This window comes from Lathamus discolor, chromosome 3 (genome assembly GCF_037157495.1).
Source record: "Lathamus discolor isolate bLatDis1 chromosome 3, bLatDis1.hap1, whole genome shotgun sequence".
Taxonomy (NCBI): domain Eukaryota; kingdom Metazoa; phylum Chordata; class Aves; order Psittaciformes; family Psittacidae; genus Lathamus; species Lathamus discolor.
In genome coordinates, this window is record NC_088886.1 from 65,742,901 (window position 1) to 65,757,977 (window position 15,077).

Consider the following 15,077-nt stretch of genomic DNA (forward strand, 5'->3'; position numbering starts at 1 on the left):
CATCAGCTCCCATGTTAGCTCCTGCATGAAAGGTATTTGCTTTTAACAAAACTACAGAAATGTCCGATGTCCATTATTGACACCAGATGTCATTTGGACCGAAGGGCCAGACTACACAGAGCTGATGGAGGGGAACCCTAGAGGCTATAAAACAGGGTTATTACTGGGTTTCAGGCATCATCTGCCCTGCTTTGAAAGGCCAGCCTTCACCCAAGCAGCATTTCGCAGTATCCCAGCATGGTTCCACAGGAGCTGCATCCTCAGCTGACACAAATCAGAGCTGTGCAGTTGATGGCATCGCACCCACTTTCTCCAGCAACAAGGATCTGGCCCCCAAATTTTCCAGCTCAGCATCCTGTGATCCTGTCAGCACTGTGGTTCTTCCAAGACAATCCAAGTCATCGCAGGAATGCCCATCTGTTCAAGGGAAAACATTCCCAGTGTTGTGGTTTTCCATCTATAATTACCAGGAGATTAAATTCCTCCGTTGTGAACAAGCATGGTTGCTCCCTTAAGACTCACTGATGTGTGTGCTTTCAGAGAGGGGGAAAGGGAAGAGCAGAGGAAAAGAGAGGAGGAAAGAGGCTAAAAAGGAAAACCTAAACAAAGCATTAATTTTCTTTTTGGACCTGGACTGCAGTAACAGAGCAGATTGTCCGAATTTGGTACATTTCTTGGCTCAAGAACAACCAGCCCAGTGGTGGGAGGTGAAATCAAGGCCATGTTCTCCACCAAGCAGCTTTCCACAAGCCACAGGCCACAAGCCACAAGCCACAAGCCACAAGCTTCTTAGGCTGAGAACACACAGTCTGACCTTCCTTCCTGTAGTCCTCCCCTGGATGGCTGCCTCCAAGGAAGAGTTTAAGCCTCCAGCCTGGACTCAAGGCAAATGAAAGCCATTTACCAGCGTTGTTTGGGGTTGTTTTACTCTCTTTTGCTAACAGCACTGTGTATTGGAGTGTGAATTACAGCCAGTAGTAATAATAAGCTCACAAGATAACACCCCTGGGAAGAGAACAAGGAAGTCTGGGGCCAGGATACAGAAGCTCTCATCGGGCAGATGGAAGGCTTGCTAAGGAAGGGCTGTGCGGCAAGGGACAGTTTGGATTCAAGCACTGACACATCCGAGTCTTTTACATCTCGTGCAGGTTTTTCCATGCTTTCTACAGGCAATTCTTGCCAACATTTTTTGGACTCCATTTGGCAGAGAAGTGTTTAATCAGCATCCAGCCTCCTTAGAGGGCTGCCTGTGAGGGAACAGATTGAGGCAAGTGATAGCAAGTGGTAATTCTGGCTGCTTAATCTCAGTTGATTCGTTTTAACAGTCTGCCTAACAATAGATGCCATGTGGCCACGACCAAAGAAGTTTTATGGTCTTTACTGAGATTTAAAGGAGGTGTGAAATGCATTAAAAATGCATCATTACTGCAGGAGCGATAAAAGCTTCATTGCCCTAATGAGGAAAAAGATTGGCCCAAGCTGCAGAGCAATTACTGCTCTTCTCTGTAAGGTCATTCAGTGCCACCACATCCTTGGATTTCCTTTATAAAGCTGCAGAGGAAAAGACAAGAGTTTGAAAGCTCAAGATCCTGGAGCCAAGTGTTCAGATGCACCCACACACAGTTCTCATAGACTCATAGAATAGTTTGTGTTGGAAGGGACCTTCAGAGGTTCTGAACCTCTGCACCACCCAGGAAGGAGAAGTTCTTACAGCCTCAGAGAACGACCTCCATAAAGCAATTCAACTAAAGGAATTGTCCATCTCTGTAAGACAGACACCTCTTAGTTCATCCCATCCAAAGCTCATCTTCCTCCCAGCCTTTCAGCCAATACTCAGATGGACAAACTGTTCTGTATCTCATTCTAGCTTTCATACTGTACACATTATTCTTGCATTGCTCTGGAGTTTTTTACATTTCTTTGAGACAAACAACAAGCATAGAATGTCTTTGCTCACGTTATAAAGCATGACAGATGTGTTTGTGTAATGCATTTTTCAATTCACAACTGCAGGCAGACAATGAAAATGTTTTGAGATGAGACAGTAACAAAATAGTTTTGCATTCCTAAATCAATGCATGTGCCAGTTTTACATTACATATACAAAAGTGATCTTTACTCCAATAGTAAAGTCAACTCTTATATGAATAAGTGAAGGCCCAAGACCAGAGCTGGCTCAGGTACTAGGTCCAGATCTGGGCCCCTCAACACCAGAGGGACATGGAGCTGTTGGAGCAAGTCCAGAGGAGGCCACAGAGATGCTGTGAGGGCTGGAGCAGCTCTGCTCTGGAGCCAGGCTGAGAGAGCTGGGCTGGGTCAGCCTGGAGAAGAGAAGGCTCCTAAAGGGGAGACCTTAGAGCAGCTCCAGTGCCTAAAGGGGCTACAGGAAACCCGGAGAGGGGCTTTGGACAAGGGACTTCAGGGACAGGACAAGGAGAATGGCTTTAACCTGCCAGAGGGGAGACTGAGATGAGCTCTTAGGCAGAAGCTCTTCCCTGTGAGGGTGCTGAGGCGCTGGCACAGGGTGCCCAGAGAAGCTGTGGCTGCCCCATCCCTGGCAGTGCTCAAGGCCAGGTCGGACACAGGGGCTTGGAGCAACCTGCTCTAGTGGAAGGTGCCCCTGCCCATGGCAGGGGTTTTAGGATCCTGAACACCAAGGCAGCCCTACCTGACTGCCTGTGCTACTGAGAGGTTTCAGAGGTTTAAGGGCTGGCTGATTCCCTGGGTTGGCTGGTCCAAAGGGTTTCTCAGCTTGGCTGGGAGACACCTGACTCAGTACACCACGTCCTAGGGCACTGCCTGTGAAGTTCAGACCTGGAAAGTACATCAGTGCTCAGTCCTGGGGCAGTTTACCAGCAAACACCAAATCACAGGGACAGAACTGAAATCCCCCGTGTTCAACCACTTACAGTTATCCAAGTGTTTCATGCATAAAATCAGCTCCCTTCCAAAAGCACAGATTGTAACCAGGTCAACCCCTGTGCACAGGGAGGTTTGGTTTAGTACAGCCAGGTCCTTGTGCTTACATGCACATACTTTCTATCAGTTCTTAGAAAACACGGGCAGAGTGCACACACGTGTGTGTCAGGAGAGGAAAAGAGGACAAAGGAGCAGGGGAAACCCATCTCCGAGAAATCACTGATTAAAATTGCTCCCGAGTTCCCATTCCGTCCACAAATAAAACAGTTTGTGAAAGTCCAACTTGGGGTGGATAAAATATCAGCCACGTGCCTGACTTACAGCACTGGGACTGAGGTTTGGGCACCACTTCAAGACTTTCCCCTAGGAGTCTATCCAAACCCTCTTTGCTTCTGATGTGGAATAATTTGGAAGTGTTTCTAGGCTGCCGGCTGGGATAACACAAGGGCTATTGTAAACACACATGCAGGCTATCAGCACCAAACCCACACAAATATGGGCTGTACACACATAAATAACCAGTGCGTATCCCTTTTTGCTTTTCTTTTTTTTTTTTTTTCGGAAAGAAATGGATTGAAATATTGAGTTAAAGAAAAAGATGAAATCCCTGAGCAGGTCATAAGGAAAAGTGATTGTTCATGGAAGGAATCCTGCTTCACCTCATTTTCATAAATGAAACATACTTAAATGCAGGCCACTAGATCTAAAGAGCTATGGATAAGAAACAGCCATAACCAGCTCTCATCCAAGTGTGTGCAGTGAAGCAAGACCTGCATTTCTGTGGTTGCTGTTTCTAGAGTACTGCTGCTAGCCAAGAAAGTTTGGAAATCTCAGAGAGAGTAACCAGGGCATAGAGACCTGCACAGCTCCAAAATAACCTGCTGAAGATAGCTGACCCAGCCTGGGGCTCTAACCCTGAATCACTGCTGTTTGTCTGAGCTCTGCTTTGGGTGGAAAAGGAAGGAATTGCTCTTTCAAAGTCATTCTGGGATAGTTTTTATTTTATCCACTACAGAGACCAGGATGAAATCCATGTCACCTGTGAGACACATCATAGGATCATAGAACCATGGCATGGGCTGGGGTGGAAGGGACCTTAAAGCTCATCCAGTCCCAACCCCCTGCCACGGGCAGGGACACCTCCCAGTAGAGCAGGTTGCTCCAAGCCAATGACATCCAATATCCTTTAGTATTTCTTCAGAACTCTTCAATTCCATCTGAGGAAGAGACTGCAGGAACTCCACTTCCCTTCCTCCTGAAACACAGCATTTTCCCTTTCCCTTCTGCTCCAAGGGGTATGATGGGACAGAAGTGAGCACACCGAACAGCAAGGCTGCTGTCTACCATGGCAACTGCTTTTCCTGCAAGGAGCAGTCTCTCCATATCTGGCCCCAAAAGGGTTCAAGATCTCCAGGAGATGCAGCAGACCCTTTGTCCGTGCCAAGCCTACTCTGTATGTAAAGAAAACAACTGCAAACTGACCTGTCAAGTTGATAGATGTTGAGGTTTTATGCCTTGCCATTGGATGGGGTTTGAGCAGAACCATTCCACATTTTGGTGAGGGGAAATGAGATAGCAGATGCATCTGCAGTAATAAATCCATCCTGCTAACAATGGGGAATCATACAACTGCACCGCAACTGCACCATCTGCAAATAAGTATTTCCCCATGTAGGAAGAAGCTGGAAATTGAAGTAACATCTCATGTGGAAATGCGTACGTTCTTTGCTCTTCCTCCACCAGCGCTGCTTTGACCAACCTTGTACCTGAAGCAATGCTTAAAATAAAGGAGCCATTCAGCCCTTACATGGGTCTCTGGTAGCTGTAATCATACGGCTTATGGGCTGGACCCACTTAACAGGCCAGAAGGGCTGGTTAAAGCCTTCTGAATGAGAAATCTTGTGATTCCTGCTCCCATATAGGCTGAATTTGCAGGAAATAGCAGTGTGTTGAGAGTTCTCTTAGAGCAGCTTTGCTGGAGATTTGATCCAAAGCCTGTAGAAGTCTGTGATTAGACTTCCTCTGCTGCAACAGCCTCTGGGCAAAGCAATGTCATCAACTTTTTATGGCCCATTTGTGGGGCTGGTCTGATGCATTTCCCAAACCAGAATCCCGGTGCCAAGGTCCCAGCAGTCACAACTGACCAGCAGCTATTGTGTGCAGGAAGACAAAGCTCCTCATGCTAAGCACATCCGAGACAACATGCAGAAAAGAGTGTAAAACGATTAAAACACCTAATAAAGCACTAAGGGAATTTGGGAGCATGGATTTTAGCTGAGTTCATCATGCACAATGCTGAGTTTAATTGAATTAAGATAGCAATCAAAGTGTGATCCTCCACAGCAAAGTCCTTCCTCAAATCTTTGTTCTTGACCTTGCCTGGAAGGCTTTGCTTAAGCCTTCAAGACTTGAAAGAAGTAGTAATCTGAATCCCCCATTGTTAGGTGACCCGTCAGGGTCACATGTAGAGGAGAGGGCAGAAGAAATCAAGATACAGTCAAGCAGCAGAGAGTCCCAACACAGGGACAGCAGGGGAAAGCAGCCAAGGAGAATGAGCTTGGTTTGCAAGGCTTGACATCTATAAGACTCATTCATCCAGCTTGGAGAGACTTCAGCTTCAGATGCCTGGAGGTTCACCCACCATGGAGTGACAGGAGGCTTCTACATGTACCAATAGGGATTACTCAGTTGAGGCCAGTGGGAAATGGCATGAAATGGGAGAATTTACCCATCACGCTCTGCCACAGAGAGCCCTCCCTGTTTTGACCTGTCCCAGCAACCTCATCAGGTGCTTTCAAGCACTGCTTTTATCCAGCATACATTTACAGGTTATGTATGAAGCAGTCAGGATCTCACCTTTAGCTCCCCACTTTCTCCATTACACAGTAATGTTTTGTGCTGTGACACATAGCACCACTGAGAAGACAACTCCTGTGAGAAAACAAGCTCCTGCGTGGAATAGCAGAGATGTTAGGGTGGCCACATGAGTCTTAAACAGCAGTAAACTGCTTGCAGTGCACAAACACTTCCCAACGAGAACCTGTGTCAGGCTGAACACAGGATCTGAGCATTGGGGCAGCACAACAACTGCTCTAGAAAATGGAAGGAAAGCAGAAGACTGACCAGGAACGTAACAGCTGGAGCCAGGAGAAGGAGCAAGAGGCAGTAATCTCCAGAGGACACATTCGTTTGGGCTTATAAATAGCAACATTAAAGAGACTCTTCCAGATTTCAGTGACTTTTCTTCTTGTGAGTAACATTAGGAGCACACACTCTGCAAAGCCATTATCATCATCCACAGAAAGATAAGGAACACTGGCTCAACCCAAGGCTCAGGGCAGTTGAATATTGGCCAAGCATCCTTCACTAAGCCAAGGTGGGAGGGGGATGAGGGTTCATGCACATCCTTTGAAGGGCTGGTGAGCAAAACAGCCCAAGAATATTCTCAAGGCTGAAATAAATTAAGACACACATTTCCTTGGGATGCCTGGGATGCTCTGTGATTTTATGGCATCCAAAGTGCTAAGAAAAGCAAAGTGCTGCCAAGCCTGCATTGCTATTCATGTGGTAAAGGTCAGAGAGGTGCAAAAATGTCAGTTTTGCAAGTTACAAACTTGTGTAGCAGTTATAATCAAAATGCACTCAATGTCTAAAGCTCTCCTTATGGTTAAGTAACAAGCACGAACTATGGCAATGACAATGTCACACACAAAGCACCCATCGGTACCAACTTAGCACATGAATCAGTGTCTGGTGCTGTAGGTAATGTTGCAGCATACAAAAAAAACCTCACTATTTGCACAGTCCATTAAGCCCTGTCTAGCCTCCAATGAGGGGAGATGGTACGCTGTGTTTGGAAACATGAGCTAGGAATGATCAGTCTAAGCAGCCCTTCAGCCTTCTTCATGTTCTGGTTCTCTTAAGGCCATTACAGAGGTGTCACTTAAAGATACTCCTTCACACCTATACAAAGCTGTACTGCAATGAAATGCCCCATCCCTGGCAGGTTGGACGGGGCTTGGAGCAACCTGCTGTAGTGGAAAGTGTCTGTACCCATGGCAGGAGTTAGAACTGGATGAGCTTTAAGGTCCCTTCCAACCCAAACCATTCTATGGTTCTATGACTCTATGAAATGCCAGAGCACAGAGGAGCAACTTACATGAGCTCCTACAACAACAAGATGAAGAAATGTATTTGTAATCTCTTTTTGAGCTGCCTTACCTTGGCAGAGACCAGCAGAGATGACAGTCATGGTCCTGCTATTCCCAGCAGCCACCCGGTTATTCACAGACAGCTGAAACATCACAGACAGGAGGCAGAAATGGACGTACTTTCAATCTCTTTTCCTGCAATGATCACTTGACATGATCTCAGCTCCATTCCCCCCCCCTCTCCATGTCTGCAGCTGGAAGCACTGAGGATGAAGACACTAAGCACTAACTCTGTTCTGGTGAAGCCAGGGTCTGACTAAGGTAACTCCCAACTGGAAAAGCAACCCTGTAACACCAAATGTGGGTCCAAGGAATAGAAAACCAGCAGTCCTGCTCCTTGTTCTGCCACAGACCTCTTGTGTGACTATGGGCATGTCAGGTCAGCTGTGTTCTAAAAGGGGTTTGGGTTTAGTTTGGATTTAGGACATGTTTTGGCAAAAGCTCTCCATTCTGTCAATGCACTTTCAGCTGGAAACTTCAATCTGCAAAAATCCCTGTATACCAACATTGGGAAATTCCCAGTCAGGTCTAATTAACATTGCAATTCCAATGTGAAGGGGCTTGGCTGGTCAGACTTCACTTGAGACAAAAGCATTTGTGCTTGCACATCAGACACTGCTCCCTCTGAGACACTCAGGAATTCCGCCTGCCCATTCCCAGCTTCTCTCACGGTGCTGTGGATCACAAGACCTCAGGCCAGCTGTGGATTACAAGTCCTGACCCCACCACCAGGTCTTTGCACAACGTGAAAGGGAGGAAACTCTACCAGGAGGAATTCAGTGAAAAACCTCAGCTTGGGGAGAAGAATTAAAAGCAGGGTCTACCTGGGGTAGGAGCATACGGGTTTGTAGCAGGGTGGAAAGCACAGTTCTTCACTGCAAAGAGAAACACATATCACAGGAAGCAAGAGGCCAGAACCCATCAGAAACATCTTCACAAGCTCTCATCAGAAACCCATAGTCCCAGTATAGCAGAGGCACGTTCCTTCCCACTTCAGAGTAAGGCATTTCCTGCTGGGTAGGAAAGAGTAAGTTGAACCAAGACAGCTTGACTTACACATGGGCTGGGATTTCAAAAGCCAGATCAGAACTTAATAGGAGCTACGAGAGCCCTACAGCCAAACACCCCACTTTGAGCACATCAGCCTGGGCTCCTCACAAACATGCATGAAGGCATCTGGCTGCTCAGCCAGCCTTTTCCCATGTTGTGATGACAGCAGAGCTGTTCCCAGCGCTGGCAACACCTCCATGGTTATTAGCAACAAGTAACCCAAGCATTTCTGGGCTCATCATTACAGTATCTGAGGGTCTTTCATGAGTTCAGAAGTATTTGAGAGGTTTTCTTTGGCTGTGGAGAGCCCAAGCTGGAAATCTGAGTCCCTTGGTCCTGGCCACTCCTTGCAGGGAAACATGGATGGTACTGGTTTCTCCAAAGGGGAATTGTGACCCAATGGGCAGTCCCCTTGGAGTGCTCCAGGTGGTAGGAGGAGGTGGCACTGGTTCCTTTTCTTGCCCATCGCTCTTTGCCATGTTTTTGTTCACAGTTTCAGAGGTGCAGTTGTGGTGGGGATCTTTCAGGCTGGCAAACAAAACACAAGTGGTCTGAGTTGGCTGTGCCCTTGGACAAGTGTTTCAACACAAGTCCTTAAAGGGGGTCATCATGTCCTGCAGCTCCATGGCCAGTGGATGGAGTGAGAACTGGATTTACAAGCAGGTCTCACCCCATGAGCCTGGGGATCTGGGGAAGCTGAGCCTTCAAAGTGAGACAGGCAGGTACTCGATTTCTCTGTCCTGATCAGACTCAGTCAGTAGATAGACTCCAGGTTGTTAAGACCAAAGCATAGGTAGAACCTCATATTACCCTAAAGACTCCGTGATCAGGCAGGTTGAGTAGAGGTACTTAAAACATCAGCTGGGAGATAAGTAGGGAGGTCATAATTTTGGTGGTGGCTTCATCCAAAATGCCTGCTAGTGCTGCTAGAGAATAAACCAGCTCCATGGGCACCTGCCTGGCTCCAAAGGGGTCCAGTCATCAACTCTAATTGGATGGAAAGCAAGGATCCTCCACACTACATCAAACCCTCATCCCTTTTCACCTTCTGAGAGAACTAGCGCTGAGCATCAATGCTGCTCTCAACACTTGTCTCCATTCCAGTTGTCCTTGAGCTCATGCACATCTGGAAAGCCAAAAAAAACCCCAGAGAAACAATGCACTGGAAAAGATGCCTTTGACCTGAGTCACTGAGTGGGACGCAAAGGAAAAACCAATCATGTGGAGACAAGGTGAAAGGCGTTATTCCAAGGAATTGTGCAATGAACAAAAGAAAAACCCAAACCAAAGCAATCACACCCACTGGGGAAGCTGCCTGCCCCAAGGAACCCCACAAATCAGAACCACCCATGAGAGCTCAGCCATCTGTCAGTATCCCTGTAACCTGCAGGGACAAGACACACAAGCATGCTGGGATCTCCTGGAAGAAATTCCAAGCCCAGTGATGAATATAAACCATGTCTTAATGCACTTAAGTATCTCCAAAGCAGTTCATGGTATTACAACACACCACTCTCCTGTCAGTTTTCTGGTGGGATAAGTGATCATTGGAGGCTTGGAAACAGGATCACAGTACATCCCTTAACGACCAGGAGGGTCTTCAAAAGCTAGCCATCAGCCCAGATCAGGAGGTGAAAAGTCAGCTTGCCATCACCTGCAGAGACACAGTTCTATGAGCTCCTGTTAGCCTACCACCCTAGGCTGTGCTTAGCAATAGATTGCAGTTGCACCAAATACAACTATGGGCTACCTTTATGGGCTACACTTGATCTATAAAAACTCCCAGAACCTGTTGTGTTTTGGGGTTTTGGTTTGGTTTGGTGGTTTTTTACATGTTAGTCTCCAAAAATGTAGTTCTCCAGGGCAAATGAAAGACACTGAATTAAAAGTGGGTTTAACTTTTCTCTGAAGAGTCCCCTCAAAGCCTTCAATAGAGTCAACTGAAAGAGCTTTTGATTATTGTGGTTTGTTTGCCCCTTTTGTCTTTAGCTAGTCCAGCCAACCAACAAATACTTGAGCATCTACTTCAGTTTTTCCTTGATCTGCATTTCTCCTTTGGCAAAGCTGCATGGTCCTCAAGCGTGTATCCTTACTAACACAGGGCCATATCGCCATGCTCTCCAGCTCAGCAGGCTCTGAACCCTCAATACTAATTAGATTTGTCAGACACTATCTGCTTTTGTTAGAGATTACTCTCACCCCTAGGGGACTCCTCTCTTTCCTTTGAATCTGGCAGAACAAGTCCTGCTGCCTGTTAAGTGTATATGGAGGTACATCAAGTTCTCCTTCCACAGAAGGCTCCAGTACATCGGGCTGTATAATCAATTCCGCATGAAGGTTTGTGACAAAACCATCTCTTCTCTGACAGAGCTTTCCATGGAAAGAGTTTCAAACTGTTTCCAAGTTGCTATTAAAAAAAAGGGGGTGGGGGGTGGGGGTGTAAAAAACCACTTATGCAAATAATGAAGTGTTAACAGCTCTTGCAGTATTTGGTGCTTTTCCGTAAGCCACAGCTCCTGGGGGTTAACAGGGGAACCCAAGCACGTGCGTGTGCTCCTGAGCCTCACATCTGGCAAAGGGAAAAGGAACATTTCAACAGTGCCAGAAACAGGTTAAGCAAACATTTACAAAGACTCACACAGGTATCACTGGGCTTGCCTTGGAATGAGAGGAATCTGCCGGATGGGGTCTCCGGTGCCTGCTCCGGGACTATTTTCTCAATCCTTTTGAAGTCTGTGTTCCAAGAGGTCAAATCTCACTGGTTTTAGCCACACTTTCATTTTGTTTGAGGCATGAAAGGAACAATATTTATCATTCAAACAAAGGAGCCAGTTCTCTTTCCTCCCTGCTCCCATCTTCTGCCTCTAGACAAGTGCGTCCCTCCCCTGCACTAATAGATGAATAAAGGCTCACCTTGAGGTTGAGAGCTTTATAGAAGAATTAATTGCAAACCCTGACTTTACAATTACCAGTGAAGATGCTCCCATTATCTGCCACTAGACACACACAGACACACACACTCACTCATGGCTTCACCTCCATAGGAAGAAGCTTGCAATGTGCTGAGAGCTGACTTTGAAGGCTGCAGGGAAAGCTGATCTCTGAAGTACAAGAGTGTTGGAAGGGCTACCAAAGACGTCCATAATGCTGACCTGTAGCTGGGGGGCATCAGCAGGTCAGAAAGAGAGAGAAACAATAATAGGTCAGATATTACAATATCCTTGCCAAAATTTAGGAGAATTGAGGCTAAGACCATAAGAAAATGATTAATCGACTGCACTGACAATGTGACATTCAGCATGTGCTGAGGGGCTGTAAGTCTGCTAAACAGACTGAGAGTGATTGGAAGAAGATGCGAAATCACAGCAGAGAGAAACCTCTCCTTAGAGAAGACATCTCAAAATGCCAGCATACAAACTGTGTTGCATGTTCCCAGTTCAGCCTTTGGACCCAGTAATACGGAGTGACTTAAGATCAAGACCACTTGTGTACTTGCGTCTCCAACGTACAAACGCTTACATAGATGCTTTGGTATTTGCTGAGCTGGTGCCTCACGCTCCCCATTCCATAAATCCTCTTTCCCTTCAGGCTCCAAATGATGTAAAACGCTCCCTGAGCACCGAAAACACTCACCGAAGACAAAGGGGAACTTGAACTGGAGAAGCACATCAGGAAGTCACTGTCTGCAGAATACAAAGGGCTCCTCATTTATAAAACCAAGCTGTTAATAACCAGGAGAAATGGGCAGAAACATTATGGTGGCACTCTGCAAGCAGGGCTGCATGGGTGCATGGTCTGCATGGGTTTACCAGCACCCTGGGGGCTCATACTGCCAGCTGCTGCAGGCTGGGACACCCTTGCACTATGTGTTTGTACAGCCCATGACACACCTGGGGCCTACTCTCTACAGGCAATTTTGGGCACACACATCGCTTAGAAAGCAGGTTAAAGTGAACACCTTACCTGTGCAGGTTTATACAGCAGGACAAGCACCTGGTACTAATCCTCCTCCCCAGCCAAGGTGCCCAGAGCAGTCAGGAGCACATCTCCCACACTGAAGAGGAACCACTATTAAGGAGGGGCTGGTCCACTGTAGAGAGCTGCATTTCTCAATGCTTATGAGTCTTTGCCTGACAATTATATATATGAAATATATATTAAAAAATATACCAGCAAAATAAAGAGCAATCAAGTGTCACATCAGCAACACATCCATGCAAACGGGATTCCTCACACATTCACCCCCAAACCATTTTCACTGCCCTCGTAAGAGGCACTGTCTTGCTGCAGATAAATCCTTGAAATTTGTCTTTCAAAACCCCTATGAGATAAAAAAAAGACAAAGTTCCCAGTGACTGCCACAGGGAAACAAAGCGATGAAAGAAGAGGAAACAGTGAGTAGTGGACCACCGTTGGTGGGCACTTGAATAGGAGCCCTGTGCTTGACACCACCACGGCTTTGAACAAAACTGGAGTCAAACAGCTATTTGTCAGGGGGTACAAATGCACACAAGTGGTGAGAACCTGGCCCTGCTCTAAAATCATGTCAGGGACTCATCTTGTGGGGCTGTGCCAAGCCCCTGATGGATCGCTGTGCTCGGGGGCAGCATTGTCAGCAGCAATAATAAGACATCTGGTCCTTTCTCTCTCTGAAAGAGTATTTTGGCTCGACTGAACCCACGTGAGAGCTCCTCGCACAATGCACAGACACAGCATCTCGTGGTCACTGATCCACAGCACCGGCTCCATCCTCTTCGCATCCTGCAGCATCCCTTTGGTCTCAGCCCCACTCCTTGCCACGCATCCAGTCCCAATCCCTGCCACGGGCAGGGACACCTTCCACTAGAGCAGGTTGCTCCAAGCCCCTGTGTCCAACCCGGCCTTGAACACTGCCGGGGATGGGGCAGCCACAGCTCCTCTGTGCACAGCCATTCATGCTTCTCAGACGTGATGCTCAGGACACCACATCCAAGCTGACACACACAAGCTTGTGCAGCACTGCCCAAACCTCAGTGTTAAATCCAACCTGCAGGCATGGGACTGCAGCACAGCATCACCTCCACAAACAGAGGGGCAGGGATTTGCAGCAGGACACAAGGGTTTTAGCAAGCTGCCAATGCAAACAGGCTCCCCAGCCATAGTTAAACCAGCAGCTCCTGGGAAGCCATCTGCTTTCCTTCCTATGCACAGGCAGGACCTCAGCACACAGGCACAGCCCCAGGGAAGGGGGCATTAATTATAAAGCCTAATTCATGTAAAAAGCACAAAGTTTCTATAGAGAGCTTCAGCTCTGAGACAGCAAAAACAGAAATGGAAAAACAGGGACTTAATGCACTAAACCCTTCAACAGACCTCTCCTGACACCCTACACCCTACAGGGGACGAGGGGAGCAAGGGCTGTGCGAGACGGCTGGGAATGGACTTGAGACATAACGAAAATAAGGGAAATGGAAGCAAAGGAAGGAGCAGCAAAGTGGAAGGAGTAAAGAGAGAGATGTGTCTGTGCTTCAAGCACTTCAAACCAGAGGCCCCACTTCCCAAATAACATTGCACAGGGGGAGGGAGAGAGGGGGCAGGCTGGTTTCCATTTCATTTTTGCTTTGAAAACACCATTTTTCCACACATCCACTAAAGTGCAGATTTCCACCAAAGCCATGTAAAAAGGGAGCCTGCCTCAAAGCTGAGGTTGTCAGAAACCACATCTGTCTGAACTCACAAAGCCATGGCTGGAAAAGCCCCCAGGAGAGCAGCATTTCCCAGCACACCATCCAGCGTCCCAGCACCCAGGCGCAGCAAGGCAGGCACCGGGCACAGCAGGACCCACCAGCTGGGAAGAGCCTGCAGAAGGGACACAGGGACCAATTGCTTCTGCTCCAGCCCTGAACAGGGACCATGCCAGTGCTGGGAGGAGATATAAAGAGCTACGGGTGCTGGGGTTGTGTGGGGTGATAAATGGGGTGCTTGGTCACACAGCCCCAGCACTGACCACCAACACCTCTGCAGCTCATCCGGAGAGCAGGAGCCTACCTGTCCTCTCATCCTTTCCTAAGGAGCTCAGCAGCGCAGGCAGGTGCTGGGGTTAACATTAAGGAAAGAAGGATGCTGCCCATTGCAGCAACTCTCCAGCTCTGCCACGGCTGTGCTGGACCCCAGCTCTGTACCTGGGCCAGGCAGATGGCAATTATAAGGGAGAAGTCTAGAAACCTCCGGAACAACTTGCTGGCACACGGCAACCTCCCCTTTCCCAGCTGGCAATGGGCACAGATAGTGCTGTGTGCCCTGAGACGATGCATGCAGAGAAACCCCCTGCCTGCAGCTTCAAGGGGCTGGGAGGGGAAGAACCTGGCCCTGGGCATGGGGACAGTCCCCACAGTGGCAGCTGCAGCAGGCATGCCTGTGGGAAGCAGGTGCTCCTTTCCCAAAGGCTGGGAATGCTGGCACTGGCGATGCCTGTGCAGTGATGCGTCCCACTGGCTGGGTGCCCACTGCCAACTGCTGATGCCCTGACAAAGGAGCCATGTAATCCCAGTGGCACCGGCTGGTGGGGCTCAGCTCCGGTGCACCCCACAAGGCTCCTTCACCCCCTAAAAGCTGACAGGAGGGACATAAACCATCACACACATGGTATCCAGCTTCACCACCCCAAAAGGGCCTTCACATATTGCTCAAGATGGAGCTTTTCTCCCCCTGTCACATGCTCCTGCCTCCCTCACACCAGCACAGCCAGCAACCAAGGTCTGTGGGTCTGAACCCCCTGGCTCCGCCTCTTCTCAGCATGCCCTGGGGATGCCAGCATGCAGCATCCCACATCTGCTCCTGCCTCGCAGCCTGCTCTAGTGGAAGGTGTCCCTGCCCGTGGCACGGGTTGGAGCTGGATGAGCTTTAAGGTCCCTTCCA